Here is an 8,497-nt window from a genome sequence, read left to right as displayed (position 1 = left end):
CCCAAGATGGCATGCCATCTAATATAGGTTTACATGTACAATCATATTAAGCATATTTTCACATTAGTCATGTTGTGAAAGAAGAATTAGAACAAAAGGGAAAAGCCAAGAGAAAGAAAAAAAAACAAAAAAGAGAAAATGGTATGCTTCAATCTACATTCAGATGCCATAGTTCTTTCTCTGGATGTGGATAGCATTTTCCATCATGAGTCTTTTGGAATTGCCTTAGATCACTGATGAAAAGAGCTAAGTCTGTCAAAGTTTTTTAGTTGATTCTCTAGGGTTCTCTAAGTATACCATCATATCTACAAAGAGTGATAGCTTTTTTTCTTCATTGCCTATTCTAATTCTTTTGATTTCTTTTTCTTCTCTTATTGCTAAAGGTAACATCTCTAGTACAATATTGAAAAACAGTGGTGATAATGTACAACCTTGTTTCACCCCTGATCTTATTGGAGATGCCTCTAGCTTATCCCCATTACATACAATACTTGCTGATGGTTTTAGATGGATGCTACTTTTAATTTTAAAGAGAATTCCATTTGTTCCTTTGCTCCCTGATGTTTTTTTAATAGGAATCGGCAGTGTATTTTGTTAAAAACTTTTTCTGTGTCTATTGAGGTAATCACATAATTTCTATTAATTTTGTTATTGATATGATCAATAATGCTGATAGTTTTCCTAATATTGACCTAGTCCTTCATTCTTGGTATCTATATCCCAATTCTAAGGAATAACTTTGGAAAGGGGAGTTTCAGAGACTGCTCTAGGTACAAGAGAGAGATTCTTTTAGGGGTGGGTGGTAGGAATGTGCTGTGTGTGTGTGTGTGTGTGTGTGTTTGTGCATGCATGTTTGTGTGTGTATGTGTGTTTTCCCTCAAAACACTTCCCATGGGCTACTACCCACTCAGACTGCTCTTTCTCCATCCAGATGGTCACCAGAGGCTGGAAGGACAAAACCCCAGAACCACAGTTCTTCTCAGGCAACCAACTTAGTTGCGTGGGGGAGGTCACTAGGAGGTCTATTTTTCATCACCGAGCTAAGAAAAGCAAGAGAAAAGAATGAAAAAGGTCACAAGATCACCAAATTTTGGAGTTGGAAGGAGCTTCAGATACCATCTAGATCAGGGATGGGGAACCTGTGGCCTTGAGGCCACATGTGGCCCTCTATGTCCTCAAGTGCAGCTCTTTAACTGAATCCAAACTTCACAGGACAAATCCCTTTAATAAAAGGATTTGTTCTGTAAAACTTGGACTCAGTCAAAAGGCCGCACCAAAAACCTGGAAGACCACATGTGGCTTCAAGGTGGCAGGTTGCTCACCCCTGATCTGGACCAATCCACATTTGAGAAAAGTAATCACTACTATAGCATACCTGTTAAGTAGTTATCTAGTATTCTCTGTTGAACGTTGTCCATGAGGCAGGTCCCTCTCTGTCTTCCTAGTTCACTTTTGAATAAGAAGGCAGAGAAGGACAGGAGGGAGAAGACATGGTGGTTCAAAGGCAGGGTGGTTATGGAGCCAGAGGTCTTGTTTCCAAATCCTGCCTCTGACACTTATGCTCATGTGATCGTGGGCAAGTTCACCGGTCCCTCATCAGTATCCAAAGGATCTAATCCAATCTCCTTCATTCTACTTCTACAATGGCTCTTGGACTCAACCACTTCTTTCCACACATGTGGTTACCATGCTAATTTAGGCCCCCACCACCTTTCTCTTGAGCTCTTGTGATGTTCTCCTAGTTTGGGCCCCCTGCCTCCACATCCCCCTCCAATTCACTCTCAATGTAATTGTTAACTTGGCATTTTTAAAGCCCACGTATAACCATTGCACTCCTCTCCTTCTCTGTTAGGCACTTAAAGCTCTCACAATCTGTCTCTATCCACTCTCTCTTTCCAGACTTATTATAGACAAATTACTTCGCCAACTTTACCAACCCAGCCAAATTGTGTCCCTTGATATTGGTTGGTTGGTTGGTGGTAGATGACATTACATCTCTTGTCTCCATGCCTTTGCCCAGGCTGGGCATGCTGTCATGCTGTCATACCTGGGCTGCTCTCCCTCCTCATAATGCCTAACACATAGTAGGCACTTAGTAAGTGTTTTGGGGTTGGTTAGTTGATTAGAAACCCTAATCTCTGGTTTCTTTGCAAGCTCAAGTCAAGTGCCCTCTTTTACCTGTGGCATAGTAGTATTGGATTTGGAGGCAGGGAGACTTGAGCTCAAATCCAACCTCAGACACTTACCAGCTATATGATTTGGAGTGAGTCATTTAACCTCTTTCTACCTTAGTTTCCTTATTTGTAAAATGGGTTTAATAACAATCTCTATCTCACAGGTTTGTTGTGAGGGTCAAATGAGATAATAAATGTAAAGTCTCTATGTTATTATTTTTAATATTTAATTATTTTATTAATTATCCCAATTCCCTGCAGTTGAGAGTAACCCTCTGCCCCACCCCCTGCCAACAATGACTTTGGGTTTACTATATATGTATATATATTTTATATTTCCTTATTTGTGTACATATTGTGCACAAGACTAGACATACTTCGAGGGCAGGGACCATTTAGTTTGGAGTTTTGCATATTCAGAGCCTGGAATATAGTAGGCACTAAATCAATGCATGTTGGCTTACAATGAATTGAGCTTCAAGCTTGCCAGTTAAAAAACCCCCAAAACTTTTTGCTTCTGACTGAAATTCTGGAGTATTATTTTGTTTCTCACTAAGAGAGCTGTCACTTCCTGAGTAGTTAGAAGACTCGTGTTGGAAGATCTACCCCTCCTGGAGTTCTCTGAGCTGGAGAAAAGGAACCAGATAATGTCTTTGGTGTTTGTGCTATTGTGCTTTTGAGAGGGACTGAGCTGTCCTGGGGGGCAGCATCTCCTTTCCTTCTGGATCCTACTAGAAGCAGCTAGGAGTTCAGTGGATAGAACACTGGGCATGGAGTCAGAAGGCTTGAGTTCAAATCCTGCCTCAGACACTTACTAGCTGTGTGACCCTGGACAAGTCTCTTGACCTCTGCCTGCTTTAGTTTCCTGAACTATAATAACATGAAATAGGGATAATAATAGCGCCTGTCTCCTGGGTTATTGTGAGGATCAAATGAGATAATATTTGTAAAGTGCTCAGAACAGTGTCTGGCACATAGTAGGTGCTAAATTGATGCTTGCTTCCTTTTTTCATTTCCCCTGTCTGCTGCAGTGACTTCAGAGGGTGAGATGCTTAATGAACAATCTGAAGCATGTATACACACATGCAGTCAGCCAAGGAGATCATCAGTTTGGAGCCAGAAGGGATCTTACAGGTCATCTAATTCAACCTCCTCATTTTACAGATGAGGAAACTGAGGCTGCAAGATGTTGAGTACTTACCCAGGGTCGCATAGCTAATAAGTATCTGAGGCAGGATTCAAACTTGGGTCTTTCTGACTCCAAGTCCAGCATTCTTTTAGCTGGAAGACCAAAAGTTCTTCCCTGATATTTCTCCAAAACATTCTCTGGGCTCTATGTTTTATGACTTCTTTCACTCTTTGAGGTTCTCCTTAGTACTTACTTTGCACCTGATTTTGCAGGGACAAAAATGGTTCTGGGTAGGTGGCAGTGTGCTTTACCTTGGAGCCCCCACATTCTCTAAAAAAGGTTCCTATTCTTGGCACACTGCTTACGCTGCCAGGGTGCATGCGGAATCCCTCAAACGTGTTCCTACTTCCCAAACAGTGATAATAATTTATCTCTATGCAGCACCAGATAAATTACATCAGTTGATCCTCACATGCTATTGAGGTAGGGGCTGTTACCCATTTTACAAATAAGGAAACTGAGGCACAGAGCAGTCAGTGACTTGCCCAGGGTCATATAGCTCACAAGAATCTGAGGTAGGATTTGAACCTAGGTTTTTCTGACATAGTCCAGCTCTCTTATCTGCAACCCTGGGAGGTAAATGTAATTGTTATCTTCATTTTACAGATGAGGAAACTGAGGTTGACAAGTTTTGTGACTGAGGTTGACAAGTTTTGTGACTTACCCATACTTTTTTTATTTTTGTTTTTGTTTTGGAGGGGGGAGGGCAGTACAATTGGGGTTAAGTGACTTGCCCAAGGTCACATGGCTAGTTTTTGTGTTAAGTGTCTGAGGTCGGATTTGAATTCAGGTCCTCCTGACTCCAGGTCTGGTGCTCTATTTACTAAGCCACCTAGCTGCCCCGACTTACCCATATTTACCCAGCTAGTGAGTATCTGTGGAAGAATTTTAATTCAAGCTCTCTGTGCCTTACTTACTTCCAGGGTTATTGTGAATATCTAATGAGATAACATTTAAAGTGCTTTGTAAACACTGAGGTGCCATATATTAGGGGCAGCTAGGTGGGTCAGAGTTAAATAATCAGCATCTCTCTGATTCCAGATCCAGTGTCACTGTCCTGCTGAGTCGCCACCATAATATCCTTTCCCCCGTCAAGAAAGAATTGGGAGCCATTGCTTTGTCTAGGCAGAAACACAGTACTGTGGGTCACAATGGCAGTTTGGGGAAGGGGGCACAATGAACCTCTGACTCACAGAAAAGACCAAGACTAAAGGCTGTGAGAGGAATTGGTCTCACTCAATGCTTTCCTCAGAAGGGCATCAGAACCGAAGGTCTGGGTGGGCAATGTAAAGTCAAACTGGGGAGAGAGTTGCTTCTCTGTCGGCTTGGCCCCCATTCCATGTAACACACAGTGCCATGTAAGAGAATTGTAAAGCCTCACTGGAAAGTCTGAGCCCAGTGGCATTGCTGCAAAGCACAATGAGATCCCCAATGTGGGAATGGTATGTGATGATTTTATGAAATATAAAAGTCAAATGAATTTTTCATGAAGAAGTTATCTTCCCAAGATGTAATAATGGAAAATTCCTTTCAAGAACTGGTGTTTAGACCTCACAAAAATGCGGGGCAAATTGCATTGTGATTTATTTGTCAATGTTTTTATAGGTTAGGCGTTACTTTCTACCCCACAGCTGGAGTCAATTTTTAATATTTAAAAGTGGAAAGAAAGCAAAATCTAAACACATCCAGAGCTGTCTGTTTTAGATTGTACTTTCCCCAAACATTACTGTTTAGAACTGAACCCTGCGTATACTTAGTTTGAGGCCAGCTGGCACATATATTTCTGCAACATAGAATTAAAATATCTGGGACTGGGCAGATTACACATAAGACCTCCTAAATTGTAGTGAGCTGGTCTGGTATTCATAAGCACTTGAAAATGAACATAGCCTGCCTGCCCCCTCCACTGAAGTGAAGCCACTAGGTTTCACCTTTGGGCTTTCCATCTTGGTTTTCCCTCCATGATCCCCCACTCAGGGTGCAATGCATGAGATTTTTAAGTCCAGTGGTCTTGGCCATCCCTAGATTGCTTAGTGAAACAGATCTCCATGTAAGAATGGATGTCTTGGCAAATGGCACCTCAGAAAACCAAAGAGGAACAAGTTCATTGGCAGAGATCTCTTGCCCTTTCCTTTCCTACCTATGTGTTATGAGAATCAGTAAGGAGAGGAGTTATGCCTCTGAGAGTAGGTACAGAAGAAATGTATGACAAACAGGGCCTCTCTCAGACATCCTGCCGTCCCTTCAAATAATGACAAACAGAATCAGAGGACCAGGAATCGTCTGGCTTCTCTGGGCTCACTGGTATAGGTCTTCTCCCTTGGAAAATGGGTTGTACAGAATTTTCTAGGAGCCCCTCGGGTGTCTTGCTTTATTGCATGGATTCATCCCATCAGACAGTCCAAAATGGAAACCAAATCCCATCTCCCTTATTCCCGGCCTGAAGCTCCTTTCCCTAATGCAGGCATCCTTGTGTCAAATGACAAACAGCTTACAGTCTCTGCATTTTAGTGAATCCACATGGGAAAGGGGAATATGGCTATAGAAATAAAACTGACTTAACTGCATGGCACAATGGACTTCATGCCCAATTGCAATCACTGTCCTGGTCCCATTGTCCCAGGCTTGCAGTTGGCATGGTCTTCTGTGTAGGTTGCCATGTGTGTGTTTACTGACAAAGGATTCTCTAACACATAACATCTGGGCGGGGGGGAGAATAAAACTAATAGAGACAGGCCTGATCCCTTTGGGTAGTATTGTTGGTACCTACTTCTCTAATTAGGAGGAGTGGTGGTGGTCATATTTACTCTCCTTCTCTCCTCAAACTCCACCCCTGTACCATTCTTCACTGGGGCTGCTGAGTGTCAAGGCCCACAGGAGGAATTGATAGCTAGCCAAAAATGTGCATTGGTTGAGTTGAATCTGCCAGTGGAGAAGGCTTGAAGTTACTAGGGGACATTACACTTTTGGAGATACTTTCATGGTGGGGAAGAGGTACTAAAAGGTTCAAAGGAATTTCAATAAACCTCCTGTCAGGTTGCTCAGGGTCAGATAGTTTGAGAATCACCTTATGAGAAGCTGTCATCTGAAGCCTGGAGGAGCCCTTAGCAGCCAATGTCAGAGATCAAAATCCAGGAGTGTCCTGCTTTAAGAAAACCCCATCTCATGTAAGAGAGATGCTCATTAGGGGAGTCCGCTGATCAATGTGATAAGGGCACAAGTCTGGGTCTAGAGTCAGGAAAGCTCCTCCCCTTGGAGGTTTTAGGCATGCCGTTGTCATTAAGAAGATTGGTTTTCAGTGCCTGGTGTTATCCTCAAGAGTGATTGACTTAGGAGGACAGACTGGTCAAAGGAAACACTTCTCCAATGTCCTCCAAAAATGAAGTGACAGACTTATTTGGCCTTTCCTTTCTGCCTTTTCCCAATGCTGAAGACAGGTTAGGCACAGCATAGTAAACCTGTCTTAAGAGGTATGGAGAGGTGGGGGAAGGACTATCTATCCATAGTCTTCTTTCCCTTAGAACCCATAATGGTGGCCTTGGAGCAGAAACATGTGACAGCTGCATATGCCTGCCTACAGCTTTCTTACCACAGGCCAGAGACTGGATATCTGATAGTGGACTTGCCCAACCCAAGAAATGGCAGCACTTTGGTAGAAGCACATGACAGAAACAGACATGGGCATCCACTTAGTGTGTGTAGTTCATGGGCATATCTTTGAATCCTGGTCAGTCCCTTATAATCTATATAGATCATATATCTTAGGCTCATACATTTAGCACTGGGAGAGACATCCATAGTCCAATCACCTCATTTTACATGTGGGGAAACTGAGGCACAGAAAACTTAAATAACTTATCCAAAGTCATATAGATAGGCAGGGAAAGAGCAACAATTCAAACTCAAACTTTAAATCCAGCCTTTTTTTTTCTCTATCTAAATGAGAACAGGAATTCTTAATCTGGCATCCATAAACCCCTAAAAGACCCAGGTTTCAGTCATGTAAACTTGGATGGGGAAAAAAAGACAACTTGGTTTTTACTAACCTCCAAATAAAATTCAGAATTTCCTTCAAATATTTAAAAAAATAGTATTCTAGGAGAGGTCCTTAGACTTTACTACAGTAAGAAGGGAAATCATGACACAAAACAGGTTAAGAAACTTTGAATCACTGAATGGGTGTGTGTGATTATCCCACTATAAAAGGATTTTTTAAAAACTTTGTCAAAGAATTTGATGCTTCTCTTAAAAGTGAGCCTGCCTTTCATCCCTACAAGTCTTTATATGTGATTCGATTATATCTAAATTTCTAGTGAGGAAAACAAAACACTGATACTGTGCTAGGCAGCCTGGCTCTTTTATTTTCAGAGGGGCAGATAGGTAGCATAGTGGATACAGTGCTAGCCCTGAAGTCAGGAGGAGTTCAAATCCAGCCTCAGACACTCACTAGCTGTGTGACCCTGGGCAAGTCATTTAACTCTGTTTGCTTTAGTTTTACCATCTGTAAAATGAACCGGAAAAGGAAATGGCAAATCACCCCAGTATTTCTTCCAAGAAAATCCCAAATGGGGTCGTAAAGCGTAAGACACAACTGGAACAACTGAACAATAGCTGGGATTAGAAGACCTAGGCACAAATTCCTGCTCAGATGTTTACTACCTTCATGGCCTTGGGAGAACTGTTTAAGGCTCAGTTTCTTCATCACCCCCCAAAAGATAGCCCCTGGGCTCCTTCTAGCTCTGGATCTCAGCTCTTATGATTTATGTTAGATATCATGCATCTAGACTAAGGAGCAGTAGGCCTGCCCACCAGAGGGGGGAGATCTTCCCTTGGTTTGAAGTGCTGCCTCTGGACCTGGCCGGTACACTGTTCACCTGACATTCTCATTTCCAAAGGAAACAAGTGTGGCCCTTTGAGCACAAAGATGCTGTCAGTGAACTCTACTCTACAGCCCCACCCGTCCACCCCCTCTTCATCAGTGATGACTTGTCCAGAACCATCTTATTTCACTTGTTCAGTCCTCTCTGGAAGGACTGATAAGAGAACCCATTTTGTTTCCTGTGGTTTCAGATTCCCTTCTTAAGATGCACCCACAAAACATTTTCCAGCCGCAAAGTGAGGGGTTTTCAGTTCA

Source organism: Petaurus breviceps, unplaced genomic scaffold (assembly GCF_028583685.1).
Source record: "Petaurus breviceps papuanus isolate PSGF00001 unplaced genomic scaffold, PetGlider_PUasm1.0 98, whole genome shotgun sequence".
In the NCBI taxonomy this organism is placed as follows: domain Eukaryota; kingdom Metazoa; phylum Chordata; class Mammalia; order Diprotodontia; family Petauridae; genus Petaurus; species Petaurus breviceps.
The sequence above is the reverse complement of the archived record's forward strand: the minus strand, read 5'-3'. Positions refer to the sequence as shown.